Genomic DNA, 18,858 nt, shown 5'->3' with positions numbered 1-18,858 from the left:
GGACGCTGGGGGGAGCGGGGAAAGTCACCATTCTCTCCAGAACAGGTTATTGAACCATTCAAATGATTTCTAAACGGTTTTATTAAGTTGAAATAGTTGCCAAGTGCCCCTTTAACAGAACGAGCCAATGCACATTGGCGTGCTAAGATTTGCTCACACTCCGCCTCCCAACGCGGGTATAAATACTAAGTGGATGCAAGCACAATTTGTTTTTCGCTGAGGAGCTGAGCAGTAGCCCAGAGTCAGCGGTGGTCCAGCAATGGTGGCGACGGGACATCCGTCTCCGTTCCCTCCTTCAGGGAATCGGGGTTACATACGTAACCAAGATGTACCATTTTAGTAGGTCACGTTTGACGTACAAACGAAATTGGGATCCCAAGTAAAACACCACCTATTGCTGCCACATTCCAGCGCCCAGCGTAAGTCTCTTGATCCGCCTCTTGATCCGCCTCTTAACATGTTGGGTGTCGCCCAGTCCGCAGCTCTACAGATATCTTTCAGCAAGGCACCTTTGTGCCAGCACCCAAGAAGAAGTGACACTCCTAGTAAAGTGGGCTCACAACCTGAGGGGGCACAGTGCATCTTGGGTTTGGTATGCCAAGATGATGGCATCCACTATCTAGTGGGCCAACCTCTGCTTGGAGACAACCTTTCTCTTCTGCTGGCCTCCATTATAGACGAAGAGCTGGTCTGAGGTCCAGAGGCTTTGCGTTTTGTCCACGTATATGCGCAGAACACGAAATGATTTAAAAGGCTGATTTAATCTCCTCACACCCCTCAGGAGCCTGACGGTCAGGTCATGCTTTCCCAATTTTTTTAAGGCAACATACACTTTGAGGGTGGAGGGAGACAGTTTTTGCTCCAATCCATCTTTCAGGAAGGAAAGCACAGTACTGACCGAACATCTTCTGGGGGTCTTTTCAGTGAGAACACCACCACTCAACAAACGGGTTCCACTTCAGAGAGTAAGCGTGCCTCGTAGAGGGAGTTCTTGCAGAAGTGATGGTGTCTAAAACTGCTTGTGGTAGATCACCTAAGTCCTCCGTGTCCCATCCAGGGACCAGACATGGAGTTCCCAGAAGTCTGGACGCGGGTGCCATAAGGGGCCCCGTCCATAAGAAAGGAGGTCCTCCCTCAGAGAAATGGGGCAGGGAGGGGCTGTCGAGAGGAACATGAGTTCTGGGAACCAGGTCCGATTGTGCCAATAAGGGGCAAACTAGCAAGACCTGTTCCTCGTCCTCCCTGATTTTGCACGGTGTCTGTGCAAGTAGGTACACTGGGGGAAACGCATATTTGGGAAGGCCCCCGGGGCTTCCTCCCTCGGTCAGGAAGTAAAACAACTGGCAGTGGGTGGTTTCTGGAGAGGCAATCAGGTCTACCTTAGCGACTCTGATACGATGCCAGATCAGCTGGACCAGGAGAGCAGATCGTGATAACTCATCGCCTATGCTGTCTGTTCGACCGAATCCAACTCCACACCGAGAAAAGATATCCTCTGCACGGGGGAAAGTTTGCTCTTTTCCCAGTTGACCCAAAGCCCCAACTGGCTGAGGTGACTAAGCACGAGGTCCCTGTGTTTGCAAAACTGTTCCCGAGACTGTGCTAGTATCAGCCAGTGTTTCTTCAAGGAAACAAGGGAACCAACTCGGAGACAGGGACAGCACAAAGGGTAGGACTTTGTAATGATATGCTACACCCTCGAACGCAAAAAGCAGAAACAGCCTGTGTCGAGAAATGATTGAGACATGAAAGCTTCCTTCAGGTCGATCGCTGCAAACCAATCTCGGGGACGGACATATTCGAAAATGCTGCCGGCTGGCGGTGGATGAGAGTGATAAGGTTTTTGGCTGCCCCTCGAGCCCTCTTGGGACCCGGAGATAGAGGAAATTGTTCTTTAATCAAGAATTTGGGTCCCGCTGACTGTTAAACCTTAAAAAAAAAAAAAAAAGATGCCCATTCACTGCCATTATAAAGCAGGAGGTCCTGGCTCCTCCTGGAGGAGCCAGGATATTTTTTAATATAACTCCGATTGTATTAGTCTGAAAGAAGAATGCCATATACACCTAGGATGGCTTCGGGGTGAGTAAATCATGGGCTAATTTTCATTTTTGGGTGAACTATCCCTTTAAAACAAGGGTGTTACAACTAGCCCCGCATTTGGTTATGCCCCGCTCTCCCCTACATTGAGTATAACCAAACAAGTTATATTCTTAGCATGAGTAAGAGGAAACATCAAATCAATTAAACAAAAATTCTCACACAGAAAAAGCATGTGTTATACATCATCTTTCACATATACCCAGGGGCGAGGCCAGAAATGTTAAAGTAAGTGGGCCTTCATTAAATGGGGTGGGCAGTTTAGCATACGAAAACTGTACTCCAAATCACCAAAAAAACAATAATAATACAACGCAGCATAACGTTTCATAACAGCAAATAACAACATTTAATCTTATAGCGAATAACTACATATAACTATATGCAAATATACACTGTAACAAACACAATTACAGTCATATTTTCTGTCAAGTAAGCCTATACATATTAGCCTATATGAATTATTGAGATATTGAGAACATTTTTGTATTTACATACATTTACATCTACCTTCCTTTACATGTCCTCCACTGCAGCTCCTACAATATTAGGCCCTGTTTACACGAGAACGCTCGCGGATGAAAACGTAAAAATATTTTATCAGATGTGCCTTTCATTTACACAGCGACGGCGTTTTTGGGGCTTAAAAACGCAAAAAAGTGAAACTACCCTCCAGAGTGGAAATCTTAAAAACGCTCCACCGTCGCGTTCCTGTCTAAAGGGTAAAAACGCAAAAATCTGCTAGACAGTGAAGGCACAGATCTGCTCACGGTGGCTTTCGTCGCGTACACGCTTACGTCACAGGCATGCGCCAGTACAGGGAAATAACAATTACAGCAATAACTCCACCTCCTCGTCTGTCCAGACAAAATTCTCAGCTTTTGCTGTTCGCTTCGCCATGTCTTTTGACTTTGCGCTACTAGGGAGAGAAGTAGAAGGAAGGTTGTACACAGGCGCGCGGACTTGGTGTTGTTGTGTGGCAGTGCTTCACATTGCCACCTAGCCGCCTGGAATGCATACTACATCGAATTTCACACACTTTTTCATCACCATATGCACGCAGATTTCCCACCCATAATGCTCGTCTAAACGCAGAATAAAAAGTGATAACGCAACGCCACTTTTGCGTTTTCTCTTCAGATCGTTTCCGTGTAAACATAGCCTCAGTCTGAGACAACAGGGTTTTTGATTAAAAACGGAGATGATCTCATCATAATCAAGTGTCTCTGTCAGTTCACGTTCAAAGGAGAGAAGAGATCATTTGTTTAGGCGTACATTAAGCATTAAGGACCGTATGATATTATGTGGTTTGTAGTGGAGATGCCCCGTCTTTAATTATTGCCGACGTGCTAATCTCATTAGCAGGAGATCAGATTAAGCTGCAGGTGGTCTAACTTCATTTGTAGACGGTACAGATTCATTGGTAGACCTGGTTTCTTTAGGTAGTACACTTGAAACATCAAATTTAGGCTGTGTTCCAGTCTACTTTTAGACATCCACTTGCAAACTTCCCTAAGCACTTCCCCTCGGGGGAATCCCTGCCGCCATTTTAAAGTGTGTTCCACTTCATGAAGTGGAGGAGGGAAGTTTGTATGGACTATATGGAATAAAACTTCTAATAAAGCACTAGCCAGCACACTGCCATCCAGCATAACAGAAATAAAAGCACTTACATTGAGTGTATTGAACAGTCTTGTTCCTCAAAAAAGGGGATTTTGCAGACATGGCAAGAAAAGAGCTAAAGTTAGCTCCCTGCTTCTGCTAACACACGTTCTACTATCCACTTCTTTGACTTAATATAGGGCACATCCTTAGGGTAAAACTTTCTTTCACCATCTTGTGGCTAGGATGTAAAGCATACCAGTTGGTTAAACTTGTTACACTATGTTAAAGAAAAAGGCTAAATATGTGGGAGTGATTGTATGTGGTATTCTGATAAGTTTAATAGTCATGTGTGTTAGCCTTCCATTTTAAAAATAATCAAAATGACAGTGTCCTACATAGTTGGTTATTAAATGATCAGACTGAATAACGATGATGCATTTCCTGACCAACCATAGCCTACACAACTATGGGTGCCAGAGTGTTTGTTAGTGACGATTCATTTTCTGAGGATGATGAAATGTAAAGAGGGTTAAAAACAGCACTTACCGTTGTAATGAGATGGCATATGTCGGATGTGAGATGGGAAGGAAATGTTTTGAAAACATTTTGTATTAATGTTTTGGAAGAATTTGAAGCTTGCTAAAACACTACAGATGTATGTGTCTCACAAAGACAGCAGATTGCATTTCTTCTTTCTAAATAAGTGATGGAATGCTTTTGAACCGGAAGGATTAACATGTCTGATTAATATGTATGAAAGAATGTAATATACTTTTAAGATGATTAATAATAATCAAAAGTGTGGAGTGTTGTAGCAATTAATGTTACTTCATGTAAAGAAAGTGCTTGCATGACAACAAACAATAGTTTAGTGGAAAATTACTGTACTGTGTCTAAATGTCAGCTCATACTGAAGCTGTCTTTGCAACAAAAGGTGTTACCTACTTGACAGTCAGCCATTTCTTAGAAACGTTTCCTCTGTTTTGGGTCTAGAGAATGAGAGATGTTTAGCATAACAGGAAAACAGCAGGGCGAGGTGTGAGTGATGTATAAAAAGGCAGCCCGCACTATAGGGGTTGCCATTCACAGCAGAAACCTCTGACATCTGACGTCTCACCACTAAATAGATCATTTTAAGAAACGATTCAAATTAAGCCTTAGATTAGCCTGACTGCATTTGCTTGGACTTTGTGAGGGTGCATCGTAATACAGGCCAGAGGTTTACAGACTATAGACTGCAACCTGTGAGCATCAATTCACATAAGCTCATATATTTGTGCAACTTGCATTGCTGTTTTTTTTTTTTTTTTTTTTTTTTTTTTTGTAAGTGGATAAACATAGTAAAAAGGTGGTCTATCAATAATCTTCAAAACATTGAGTAATAGGTATAAAATATTTCTGGAGAAAATTTGCTGTATTTTCTGGGGTTTGTGATTTACCTTGCTTTTAAATGTTTCACAGCCTACAGACAAAAGAGGACTGAACTGGAAGGTATGTCATCTCTAATTTATTTTCACTTCATATTTGTGTAACTAAATGTGCACAAACTGCTTTATAAGGCCAAATATCAGACAGTTTTGATGTATGTTTTGTTCTCCAGGTCATGAAGATCCATCAGTTTACCGTGATTCTGCTGCTGGTTATATGTGCGCCATTGTCCACTTACAGCCAAAATTATGAGGCTTTCAAAAACAAACATCTGGCTCCAAAAGGAATGAGTGCGGAGGATTGTACCGCTAGGACCGAAAATAAACGCATAAATAAACAGGGCCAATGCAAACAAATAAACACCTTCATAAAAGCCAAGGAAAAGGACATTAAAAGCGTTTGTACGACAGGGAAAGCAAATGGAAAGAGCTATAAGAGCAATACTGAGTTTGATGTGATTGTACTTTTGACAAAAAAAGAGCAGAACAGCTGTAAATATGAGGGTAACCACACAAAAAGACAAATTACTTTGACATGTGAAGGTGGTTTGCCAGTACATTTTGAGCACTGAAAAGAGAGCAGGCTGAATGTAGCATAGCATAGATTCTAATTATTTCCCTATTCATTTGGTTGTTTCTGTTTTTATTTCCAGGTTGTTTTAGTACAAACTTTTTTTCTCCTCTTTCACTTTTCACATGATTGATTTCAGTATAAGCTATAAGCAAATCTCGTGGCAAAATTTCTCATTAAACATCCTCACTGCGTAAGAGACACTCGGAATCAAATTTGTAAAAAGAGAAGTATTTATTCTTGCAAGAATAGGCTCTGTCTCTAACACAGCAGTTACCCTGTGGAGGGAGTGATACGCTGAGACACAGAAGTGGGAGTTTCCCTAGTTGTTTCTGCAGAGTTTCCCTAGTAGTTTTCCACAGACAAAGGACCCATTACTGCTAGCTTCGATTTATCGCTAGCTGACCCTTATAGACTCCAACTAGATGACTTTGCCCATCTGTTTTCTAGAGTGTCTTACTCCTGCACTTTAGGTGTATAAACATACATACATTTCAGAGAAGTTCCTCTTTCTCACATCAAACTGCAAATGATAAGACCATATGACATTCCTTTATAATGTCTACTGAAAATCAATGAAAGGCAAAAAACATGGAAGCTGTTTAAACCTGATATGCAAAGAAAGTTACTTGAGTTGAGAAATACACATTTCAGCATTATCACTAATCTGTGTGTGCATTTTCCTTGAGAACCAAGCAAGTTCACTCATAAAATCATTTGTTTATTATATCGCAATCGCAATATTGACCTCAATAATCGCAATATGACATTTTCCCCAAATCGTGAAGCCCTAGTTTATATCTATAATTAATTGATACCTGATTGATTCCCTTACAAGAAACAACATGAATCTAGGAAACTTTACCCACACTGTCCAGTATCCAGGTATTTATTTCAGTCACACTTGTTTGAATTTTTGGCTAAAAAGTTACTAAATCGATTTCAAGTCACTGAATCGTTTCGGATCGTATCGTTCTAAATGAACCAATATCGTCCTTGAATCGTATCGACAACCACGAATCGTGATACGAATCGAATCGTTGTTAAAACAAATCGTTACACCCCTACTTATTATTATTTTAGCTTTTTCCAAACATACCTAAGGTTAAGTCTCTTGTTTGACTCTAGGAATGGAATTGTTGTATTGGCTATGGTTGGTTATTTCAGTGCAAAATATTTCACAAGGACATTCAATGAGAAAAGAAAAAAAACTGGAGATTGACAGGGAAAATCGGAGTGGTACTAAATTTGAAAAGCCTGGTAATCCCATGTGTCCAGTATCCTAAAACAACAGCTTAACATTATTAATGCAGCTCCTGAGGCTTGTCTCACAAAGGAGGTTTAAGTGGTTACCCAGGTTTGAGTTTAGTATTGAGCAAACTCAAAAAATTTTAATTAAAAAAAGACTCTACTCTTCAGCGATTGTTACTACAGTAAAATATGTTTCTCAAAATATCTTTTATATTCCACGGAATCAAGAATCAGCATATGAATCTCAATAATAGTGTGTAGCAAATTAGCTCTATGAAATATTAATAATCAATCATAACTTGTTATAATTGATTATGAATATTAGGATCAGTTAATCGGGTTAACTTGATGTAGCTACATTAACAATACAACCAATTACTCGGTTCATCCCGTGAACACTTAATATTGGTTATTTATTGATTAATAGAAATGTACATTTCTGGGACATGGGAAATGTCTTTCTTACTAAGTACTATTAAGAGCAAGTAGTCAAGATCTATGATTAGTGACTCCAGATATGAGCTTGAGACACGGACAACTTTACGTTTGACATGAACAAGATTTTATTAACTAGACTAAAACATTTAAACTACTCTAACATACACATACATACATACAGTTTACCAAGGGAAAGAGAGCTGAAGCAGAATAGAGGAAAGCAAGAAGTTATAGCATTGTTTGAAGTTCAGCAGATCAACAGCCTGAGCAAAACATCAGTTACTTCTAACACGCCCTTCTTAAAAAGGGGTAAGGATACTTAATGTATCAAATAATGAGACTAAGTCTGATACTTGCATGTCTCGCCCATTTGAATTAAACTGTCCTGATGCAATTTGTTGAGGCTCCAGTTTACGACCCTAGCAGGACATTTGAATGTTTAATTTCATTGGGTGTTTACGAAAATAATCTACAAGATTCTTATAATACTAATGCGTCATAAAGTTAGCACAATGTAATGTAAATTAACAAATGGGGGATGAAGATTGGATTATATAGAGACTAAACATGCTACACATATGATTTTGGTTAACCATAGTATGCAAGTCATGTCTCAGACCAAAATAGTTTAGAAGAGAGAATGAAGACATAGGCCAAACCACATAAAAGGAAAATCATGAGATGGAAAATTAGATACATTTGAATACATTTATCACATGGTTATATATATATATAATATATAGGATAAAAAGGGGTCATTTCTCCTTCTCAGCAATAATTGACCGTTCGCAAAAGCCACGCCCCCTAGTTATTGTTGCTACGCCCGTCAAACAAATGGTCAAACACGACCAGCGCGACAGATTGCCATGACGGGAAGAGGTATTCCGGGTGCGTGTCAGTGACCTTTTTTGGAGCAATACCTCAGCGATATCCTCCAGATCGAGGCAAAAGGGGTTACAGTCTGCAGTGGAGGGATATATTCAAAACATAAAAATACGCAATGAAGGAGACACACGACTACTATCGAGGCGAATGCTTATACCGGTCTCAAGCGAAATCTGAGAAACCCCATGACCTGTATCTTACCTCAAATGCAACCAGCACAGCCTTGAAGAAGATTTTATAAGCTGGTTCAGTGGCTAATTGTTTGGAGTTAGAAATATATAACTCGCGCTGCATATTTAGTAATTTTGCCTCAGATACAGTATTATTCGCTTTAACAAGCAGGTTGTTCATTACCACGGCAACCGCTTGCGTGTCATGCTGAATGCGATTTTCGTGTTTAAAAAGTAACTATACATAAGAGACGGAAAGATGCAGATAACCATAACGTTATATAATTTAAGGTTATTTCTATTCGTTACGATATTGATATATGAACTGATGTTGTCAAGTAAGCTTCATGCTTTCCCCGTTGCGAACGTGCACTCCTCTAAACTGTAACGTTAGTCTACGGGTGCTGCACTGTCGCTCATTTCCCCCTGAGAATATCATGTTAACAACAACCCTTTAGAAAACGTAATTCCTTTGTGGATCCTCTTGATCTGGTTTCTCCATGTTTCTTTGACTAATCTCAGTGTCTCAGTCTCACGCACGCTGCACGCGAGTTAACCATGTTCGACACATGTAACTGGGAGTGGGGCCGTCCACACTGTTTTATCCATTGTAGGCACCGCTCACGTTGTGTTTTCGGCTTTGGAAACGGAAAGAACACAACTCCTCCAGACAATCTCTCGGGGTACCTAGTGTCCGATTTACAAACGCCGTGGGCGCACCGCTTCACCATCTTGCTTGGAGTCAATGTTTGACAGACCTGCTCGGAATCTCTCTCTGCTCGCGCGTGGAATATAATGTGCCGAGCACGAATCTCTCTGCTCGAGTCGCGCGCTCTCAGATACACGCTGCTCTTGTTAGAATTTTCTCTGGGCTCGCTCAGACAATATGTGCCTGCACTTAAAACGTGTTCAGTGCAATAGCGAATCTCTCCTCTTCCCCAGCTAACAATTTTAGGTTATAAGAACGTTTTCATAACGTTCCCATTAAGTTATAAAAACTTTATTTCTGAATGTTATAGGAACGTTCAAAACGTCCAGTTTTGAGTGGATGACGAGCGCGAGACACCGAAATGGATGCCAATAAGATTCTGAATGGAACGTTTACTTTTTAAAAGTTGCCAAATGGTTCCATTGACGAGACCAAAGTGATCTGTGTGTTTTGTCGTTGTGAACTGAGCTATCATCATCGCAGTCCAGTCTGAAATACCACTTGATGATGGCCAACACACACACACACACACACACACACACACACACACACACACACACACACACACACACACACACACACACACACACACACACACACACACATAGCTGATGCGAATTCTCCGCCCCCTCGTCAATATCAGGACCTCGTCAGTATTTCTTTCACCCTTTTATTGATGGACAGTGTTACATTGTGTGAGAGATTATTTGCTCCAAGTAAGAATGTTTTAGTGTGAAATTGAACACAATATATGCCAATGTTGTTTTCAATAAAAAACATTTGCACAAAGCAAGCCGATCCACTTTTCCATGTTGATAAGAGCATTAAAATGAGAAAAAATAATGGGACAAAAAGAAATCAAGAGACATTTAGAATAGATAAAAATGTGCGATTAAATGCGATTAATCGCGAGTTAACTATGTCATTAATGCGATTAATCGCGATTAAATATTTTAATCGTTTGACAGCACTAAAAACAACATATGTTATATGTTGACAGCACTAATATATATATATATATATATATATATATATATATATATATATCTTATATTATCTCTATATATAGATATCTCTTCCGTTTTCTCCATTTAAACTCTTGTCGATCTGACATCATTAATCAGAAGAACATAGCAGTCGCAGCAGCCATGCCCATCAGTGCAGTGACGACCAATCGGAGCACAGCTTCAAAAGAATCACAACAATGGGTGTGGCCTTCTGAAGAATCAACTGAAACAGAATTGAGATTCTCAAGAAGTTGAATTTAGTCTTTGTCATGAACTCAAAAATATCTCCTTTTTTCTCCACAAAAAAAAGTAAAAATAGCTTAGAAAGGCATGAGTAAATGATGACAGAAGCTCATTTATCTTAAGCTACCAATGAACAGATTAATTCAGTGAATGAATGCAACTAATAACAGTGCTGTCATACCTGCACATGTGTGACAGAATTGAGTGATGTTGAGATGTGTGGTCTGGTTGCTGATGGGATTGTTCAGCACACAGCTGTAGGTGTTTTTATCCTGATATTCCACCTCCAGAGGTAGAGAGAGAGACTTTTGCTGAGATCAGACACACTGGTGCTGGACAATACACTCATTCCTTTGTACCAGAAGAGAGTCACATGACCCACATCCACAGATGAACACACCAATGAACACGGTGATAATGGTGAAAAACATTGTGAAGAGCCACTGCTGATGACAGGAGCAATCAGATAAGCTGCAAATAGATTAAAAATAAGTAGGGAATAACTACAACAAATAATAAATGATTTAAAGGAAAAGACTGGTTTCACTGTTAATCGCTCTCATCTCATCGGCTGCTTTGTATTTATTAGGTAATGTTTCTCAATAATTGTGACACTTCTTTAAATCCTGAAAACTCACGGATTTTTCTAAAACTTCCCGAAATGCTAAAATGACTAAAACTGGAGTAGATGTGAGCATCTGTACACTTAAATTACACCTGTTCAACTTAAAAACGTCTCAGGTTACGACTGTAACCTATGTTCCCTGAGAACAGGGAACGAGACAATACGTCAACGACGCTATGGGGAACGCCTCAGGCGTGACAGGTGTCTGAAATCACTATCAAATCACGTCAATCATATTGACCGGCGACAGCCCGTGAATCATTAGCGTGAATGATTAACGTGCGACCTGGAAGTATAAAGGGGCGCCTTGCAAACATGACAAATCACCTTATCGTCTGAAGGGACTGTACGGTAGGCAAGCCCCGTGGCATGGCAGGGAGACGTATTGTCTCGTTCCCTGTTCTCAGGGAACATAGGTTACAGTCGTAACCTGAGACGTTCCCTTTCGAAGGGAACTCAACAATACGTCAACGACGCTATGGGGAACGATATACCAACGCCGCCATGCTAAGGGGAGTGCATGCCAAGTGGCAGTGACAACTGTCAGAACCAGCAACTTCAAATGAAACGCTAGAACCACTCACCCTCAGGTCACACTGGGCTGTCAGTGACAGCATTCCCTACGGTCATAGCCCAAGCTACAGCCTCACAGAAAAACCTTCATAAACATGGTTAAATGAAAGGTCTACCTGGGCCGGCTCCGGGCCTGGAACCTCAGCTTCCAATTAGAAGGGGTCCCTTCTAGGGAATATGGCTAGGGAACCCAAGGGAACCCCAGCCAGTCACTATTCAGGGGAACGTACTCGAACGTACTCACCCCGAAATGCCACCAGGACGGCCTGACCTGGCGCCAGTACATAGACACTTAGTCTGGCCAAATCCTGTCTGTCTGAAGACAGAGCCTCTGGACAAATGCCTTAAGTAAGGCATCCAACCCGAGGGACTGCGAAGCTGGCAGTGAACCACTCGGCCCGGATCTCAGAGACGGGATATCCCGGAGAGTATGACTCAGCATAGTGCTTTCCGACCCTTGCTAGCGAGGGGAGTTTCTCTACTCGATCCACGGATCAACCCAGTGTCTGTGTTTCAAAACACTGAGGAGGCCTGTGAAGGCCTAAGGGCTGATCTAACTGGGAGGCCTCACGAGAGGCCTACGACCGTCTGACCAGACTCAGGAAGCCGCATGCTCAAAGAGACCCTCGTGAGGGGAGCACAAGGTCTGCCTGGTAGGCAAACCAGGCTGTAGGCAGAAAAGGTTCCGGGAGGGAACCTTTAGCAGAGAATGAACACTTTAGCGAGCCAGGGCGCAAGCTCGCCTTCAGCAGCTGCCTATTAAGGCTAGCTGAAACTGATAGCAAGAGACCACTAGCTTCATAAACCCAGCACCACTAGGGAGCGTTACAGGGAGGCCCGGAGAGGCCTACTACCTGATCCTTTAGGGAGGCACGTGAGGCCTACTACCTGATAACCACAGTACGTGGGAACTCACCTTCAGGGAGGCCCGGTGAGGCCTGCTACCCTACGACCACAGTATGTGGGGAGCTCACCTTCAGGGAGGCCTGGTGAGGCCTACTACCTGGTCACCACTATCTGTGGGAACTCACCTTCAGGGAGGCCTGGTGAGGCCTACTACCTGACCGTTCTCATTCAAGGAGGCCTGGAGGAGCCTACTACCTGATAATCACAGCATGTGGGAACTCACCTTCAGGGAGGCCTGGTGAGGCCTACTACCTGACAGCCATAATATTTGGGAGCCCACATCCAGGGAGGCCCAGAGCGGCCTACTACCTGACAGCCACAATATTTGGGAGCTCACATTCAGGGAGGCCCAGAGAGGCCTACTACCTGATAGCCAACGTAAGTGGGAATTCGCCTTCAGGGCGGCCGGGTGAGGCCTACTACCTGATAACCATCTTAAGTGGGAATTCACCTTCAGGGAGGCCTGAGTGGCCTACTACCTGATAACCACTGGTAGCTTTGAGCCCTGAGTCCGGGTGAAAGTATAAGGTGGCCTGCTAAGGCCAGCCAGCTGGGGACTCGCCTATCAGGGAGGCCTGGTCGGGCCTACTAGCTAATAGCAAGTCATATTCTGCCATAAAGTACACTGTTGGAAACCATACTACACAGCATAATTCACTAATGGGCTTCCAGTAGCGCTATAAGGTATGTCCCACAATGTTGGGACTCACCTCCGAGGAGGCCTGTTTAAGGCCTACTACCCATCAGTGAGTCAACTGCCCGAACCACCAAGGCCAACCACGTAAAGTGAGCTGGCCTACAGTGCCCTATGGGGGGCTGTCCAATCAAGGAGGCCTGCTGCGGCCTACTACCTAATGGCGCAGCCTTCGTTGGCAGAAAAACTGTTTACACAGCGCCTACAGCATCCTGGTGCCTAATCACATTGCCCATGGCAGTGTACTCCGCAAGAAAGCTAGCACCCTTAAAACAAGGGGAGTACAACATACGCCACTCTGCCTCAACGGAGGCCCCGGTTAGTCAGGGGCCTACCATCTATGCATGGGCGTCAGCTCAGGGCAATGCTCTGGCTTCAGGGGAGCGTACTTCGACCAAAGAAGAAGTGAAGCTTACTTCATACTCGACCCGAGCCATAGTGGTGCGAGGTGGGATAAAACAGAACTGGGAGTGAAGTGCTCAGACCTACCCTGTATCACAGGGGAATACTCACACCTCACCCTGAGGTTACCAGGGTGCGGGCCTGCCAGCGGCTCTAGGGGTGACAGAAATGTATCTCTGCCCAACCTAGGGGAGTGGGGCTTGAATGAAAGCCAACCACCTACAACCTAGCGCTCGAGCAGTAGCTCAGCGAGGTGAGTGAAGCCTAAACTGGCGGCCTAAATCCGTAGGCCAGTTCTGCATGGCAGAGTCGGGCAGGAAACCCAGTCTTCTTCGTGAAGCGAAAGACGGCCTAACCCTGCTCAATAAAGACATATATACCACGGAGGCCTGTTTGAGGCCTACCATGTCCTTACAAACCATCCTCAGCACCACGCTGCATTACTCTAGGCACCCCAGAATGCAGAGAAGGGGGCGGGCCTTGGCCTAACGACTCCCACGGGAGGAGGCTGTTTATACAGGGATGCTAGAAACCAACATTCACACAGTGAAGGGTCAGAGGAAGAAGTGCTAAAAAATTTTAGCAGAGCGCCTCTATTATCCCTGGCACAGCCTAGGCCAGCTACAGAGGCGGCCCTGGGCCTGCAAGCATAGATCAATCTGAGGGCTCGGAGGAGCCACAGCCTTACTAAAGAATATAGTCTGTATTATTCCATACAAAGGGCTGCAGAATCGCTCAGCCTAATGAAACCCAAACAGAGCTCAAGGGGCGAAATACTCAGGAAGAAGTCAACGGACCCGTGGGCCGGACATAAGATCTATCTGAAGCTCTAGCGTCAGTCAACACTCTAAGTAAAAAATTCTAAGAGAGAGACCAACTACTCTACCCTGAGGTGGCTAACAGCCCGAAGGCTAACATAGTTATCGTTCTGGCCACCTAACGGGGCACTTCAGGGCCCTAATGATCCAGGAAACGTCTCTTACCTTATAACCTTGACATGACCCCATAGCTCTATACAGGGAACGAGGTCTGTAGAGAGATACATCTCGGAATTTTAATTCACAAAAAATTACTCTTAAAAGACCAGTCAGCTCACCTGCGGCGTGCGGAGTGAAGACTCGCCAGATAGTTCTTTATGACCCTGGGGTCCACCACTTTACATGCCTGAAAGAGGCGTTTCTACTAGCCAAGCCTAGGCGGGCCATTGGAACATCGTTCTTATCATAGGCCCAGCCCCAGGCCTGATGTAATGAACGTCTGGGGAGTCAGAAGAGAGGAGAGGGCTGGATTTCTTTTTAATGAAGCCCTCCGGGGAGATTATCCATCAGCGACACTGTGTGCGCTTGTGCTGGATAACCTCCCTCAGATCCCTCTTCTCGCGGGAGTCACGCCTCTTCTGCGCCCTGTTCCTCCACAGAGGGGGCGCACGAGAGGCGACACTGGCTCTCTGGCCCTGTCTACGGTCCTCGGACCGTGAAGGGCCAGGCCCTCCCGCCTGCCTGGGTGTGGAACCGGATCTCAGCGGTATGCAGGATCCTGCAGCAGGTCGGCCTGATATGCCTGCAGCACCGCCATAGTGTGCAGGGAAGCACCAGCCTGAACCGCTGTCGTGTATGCTCTGCCATTCAAACGTGCTGTTGACTTTAGCGGTTTGGATGGCAGGGTTGGAGCTCTCAGTGTCGACGCCTGCCCAGACACGAGATAGTTCGCAAACGACTCGTCAAATGGGCGGCATCGACACATACCCATGCTCTGCGATCCCCTCAACATCAGCGAAATTAACCCGCTGATGTCGGTGAATACGGGCAGAGTATGGGCTCTTCCATGCCCTCTCGATCTCCGTGTGAAGATCAGGAAGGAATGGAAGGCTCACCTGAGCTGGTGTGTATGGCAGGGGAGAAACCGATCGCCAAGCCTACCGCGAGCGGTCTCTCCTCTAGCGCGTTGCCATGGCAGCTACAGCCTGTTGGCGGCGCGCTCCACAACATCCACCAGGTCTGCATACACGGGGCAGGGTGGCTGAGAGGGTTCAGGATCTACCTGATTATAAACCTCCTCAGCCATCTCCTGCTCGTCCTGAAGAGCAGCAACTGCAGGAAACCATTGGTGCCTGCAGTTCGCCCTCGTCAGCCGTCGAATCATTTGAGAGGTTTACAGGACTCTCAAGATGATCGATGAGCTCTATCTGGAAGCCCATGATGCAAGTCGCCGCTCTGCCTCGGCACGAGCGGGACCACGCGGACCAGACGTTGAACCCCCTTCACTCGAGAAGAGGGCCAGACGAGAGCGGAGTGTTTTAAGAGAAAAACGCTTCTCAGTTCACACAGAGGATTCCCTCGAGAACCTCTCGTGCGCGCTCTTCTCCCAGGCAGGAAAAAACACACTCGTGTGCTGTACATTTCATTTTCTTACCGTTTCATTGAGTAGCGTTTTCAAACAGACAGTCCCTGAAGACGATGAGATGATTTGTCATGTTTGCAAGGCGCCCCTTTATACTTCCAGGTCGCACGTTAATCATTCACGCTAATGATTCACGGGCTGTCGCCGGTCAATATGATTGACGTGATTTGATAGTGATTTCAGACACCTGTCACGCCTGAGGCGTTCCCCATAGCGTCGTTGACGTATTGTTGAGTTCCCTTCGAAAGGGAACTTCCATTGCTGCCTTAAATCTTGAATATAATTAAATTGTCTGTATGTTTTTTTCCCAACGTAAACAATATTAAAGTTAATTAAAAACTTGAATATAGCTAAAAATCAGTTAAACCAATTGCTTCACAAAACGATTCACTGTTCAGCGCTCGGAACGCCTGAGCCCTGCTGGTCAGAAGACTGTAAATACAACAAAAACAATCATAGACGCATTTTTACAAACCCCTTGCAAATGTTTTATTGAAAGTATAATCTATCAATTAACATCTAATATTAAAGTGTCTGTATAATATGTGTTCTTGTTTGTTTTGTTTTATGCTCAGTTTATTTATTGTTTATTTATATCTATTATTACTTTTAATTATACAAATTCCTCAATAAAACGTCTGTAACTGTAAAAAAAAAATTTAAACTGATAAGAGGTCAGGTAAAAACTAAACACTTGTTCAATGGTTGGCCGCTGGAGAGCGATCTCAGTTATCCATCGATGACATCGGGAACCGTTGGAATTTCGAAACGTTTCGAAACAGTTATGCCGTAAGAAAGCCACATTTAGGCCTACTGAAAACAAGCAACTTTGGCAGTAATTAAAAGGATTTGGGTAAAATAACGACAAACCTTAAATTTTAACCTTACGCTTGGGTTTGTCCATATAAGTACTACAGTATCATAGGTATGCCACTGCTAAAAAGCTGATTTAGTAATAAATAGTAGACAGAACAAGCAAATCTGTAGCTGTGGACTCACCATAGACAGCAACAGTGAATCTGTATGTGTTGGCTTGTTTGCTCTTGATGGTCATTTCATAGAGTCCAGAGTCTGAGGTTCTGGTGTTCATGATGGTCAGAGATCCAGTGTGATTGTCCAGCTTCAGTCTGTCTCTGAATCTCCCATCAGGAACACCATCATGTATGGAAAATTGTCTAGCCCCTTTATTGATTTCAGCTATAAGACTCTCTGGACGTTCAAATGTCCACGATAACAGATAATTTTCCTGTAGCTGAGAATCATTATTCTGTAGAGTGATAATATCTCCCTCCGTCACTGATACTGACAGCGTTTTCACTGCATCTGAATTACCGAACACTGCAGAACAGAGGGAGTTTATCATCAGTAGCACATTTAAGCAGGTACATTTAAGTAAGAACAACTATATGATCACAAACTTTCAATTTGGCTTTTACTATGTAAGCGATAATTCAGAAACCCATGAAATACTGATGGCCATTCAGTGAACTGGAACCAGCAACTTATTGCTGCTCTCGATTTGTCTTGTTTAAATCAGATTTTGTCTCTCCCCAGTTTGAAATTCAGAAGGAACTTAAACTTTATTTATATTGCAGACACTTTGTACCGTCAGATGGAATCAGCTGAGTGATGGTTAGAACATTAAGACTTCCAAATTCATCATTTAATATGCCAATAAGATAATAGAAAACTAATGCACTGAATGTGGGATCAAACACAGACTATACAGATTTATAATTCTGGTAATTGAAACTATAGAAATAACTTACCAACCAGATGCCAAAAACACAAAGAGCAAAAAACAAGTGAGCAAAACATTTTCTTCAGCAGTTGAGAAAACGGGAGACCTGTCTACTGATGTGAAGACTGATTCAGTCGGTGCCAGGATGTGTCTGTTGAGGGTTGTACTTTAGATCTTATCCTCTTTTTGTTCTTGCCTCATGTGCCTTAGCATGTCATCACATTAATAATACTGCATTGATTTTTGGCATCTCCCACTCTTGTTTACACTAGAATAATTTTGTAATCGTCATCGTCATCTTGAGTGTCAATGAAAAACTATCTGACAGAAAATCTGCTTATTTCTAAAGACATAATGGAAGGACACCATAGAAGCCATATACGTTCCACTGACACGTGAAGCACAGGAGAGAATCAATTAAACTGAAGAAAATACACCAACTGAAGTTGTCCATAAGAATATTTCTAAATGGAAACTTTCTAAACAGGGTTTTTCAAAGATAAATGATGTAAGATTCCTCCTGTGTTGCATGATTTGTAACTGTTATAGTTCTTTGGCATTTTTAAGACTACTTCTGTTTGCTTCCTCATTTTCAGTATAAGCTGATGACAAAGAGTATTGTGAAGAGTTACTTCTGATGGTAGGATCAGGCTATCAGGATTCAGATATAGATCAACCGACATTATGAGATTATATGTGGCCCAGTAATTCAATATTTGATCTTTGTGATTATTTCATTTCATTAATGAATTAAGTTGCATGACAAGTAAATGGGAAAATGAGAGCTTGTGATTAAAAACAAAATACTGTACATTAAGTGGGGGTTTGGATATGCAATTTCATAAACCGGTAACATGCCTCATACTGAATATTAAAATTTATTTTATGAGTAATAATAATAGCAAATGTAAAATCCATCTTGTATGAAGAAGTATCAAAAGCCATAAAAAAAATTTGCCCTGGTCAGTTATCATCTTAGCAATGCCCTGGCCTGTTGTCTCTGACAAACTGTATAATCCAATAAATTCCTCATGTGGAACAAGGCCAAAAAAACATTATATATATAAATTGACAGTTGATTAATATCTATATATATGTATATATATATATATAT

The 18,858-nt window shown here is 43.0% G+C and overlaps 1 protein-coding gene and 2 pseudogenes across 4 annotated transcripts in view; 2 read left to right on the top strand and 1 right to left on the bottom strand.

Moving 5' to 3' along the window:
• The window catches only part of LOC143736369 (uncharacterized), a 402,538-nt gene that overhangs the window by 208,145 nt on the left and 175,535 nt on the right, over nucleotides 1-18,858 (top strand). The gene's annotated exons all lie outside the window — the stretch shown is intronic.
• The window catches only part of LOC143735331 (ribonuclease-like 3 pseudogene), a 144,394-nt pseudogene that overhangs the window by 118,055 nt on the left and 7,481 nt on the right, over nucleotides 1-18,858 (top strand). Inside the window, exon 1 of one of the 2 annotated variants that reach the window (XR_013203089.1) lies at nucleotides 4,882-4,946. The exons of the other annotated variant lie outside the window; for it this stretch is intronic. The product of XR_013203089.1 is annotated as a ribonuclease-like 3 pseudogene, transcript variant X3 (transcript). Of the gene's footprint in view, nucleotides 1-4,881; nucleotides 4,947-18,858 lie in introns of those variants that run through there. 2 annotated transcript variants of the gene reach the window in all.
• LOC143736312 (uncharacterized) lies at nucleotides 921-17,821 on the bottom strand (annotated as a pseudogene). The gene is made up of 4 exons (XR_013203411.1): nucleotides 17,773-17,821; nucleotides 17,003-17,341; nucleotides 10,585-10,874; nucleotides 921-1,471 (listed from the first exon to the last, which is right to left on the bottom strand). The product of XR_013203411.1 is annotated as an uncharacterized LOC143736312 (transcript).

Source organism: Siphateles boraxobius, unplaced genomic scaffold (genome assembly GCF_051911475.1).
Source record: "Siphateles boraxobius isolate OS27281-9 unplaced genomic scaffold, OSU_SipBor_1 13, whole genome shotgun sequence".
Lineage (NCBI taxonomy): Eukaryota > Metazoa > Chordata > Actinopteri > Cypriniformes > Leuciscidae > Siphateles > Siphateles boraxobius.
This window is presented reverse-complemented; position numbering and strand designations above follow the sequence as displayed.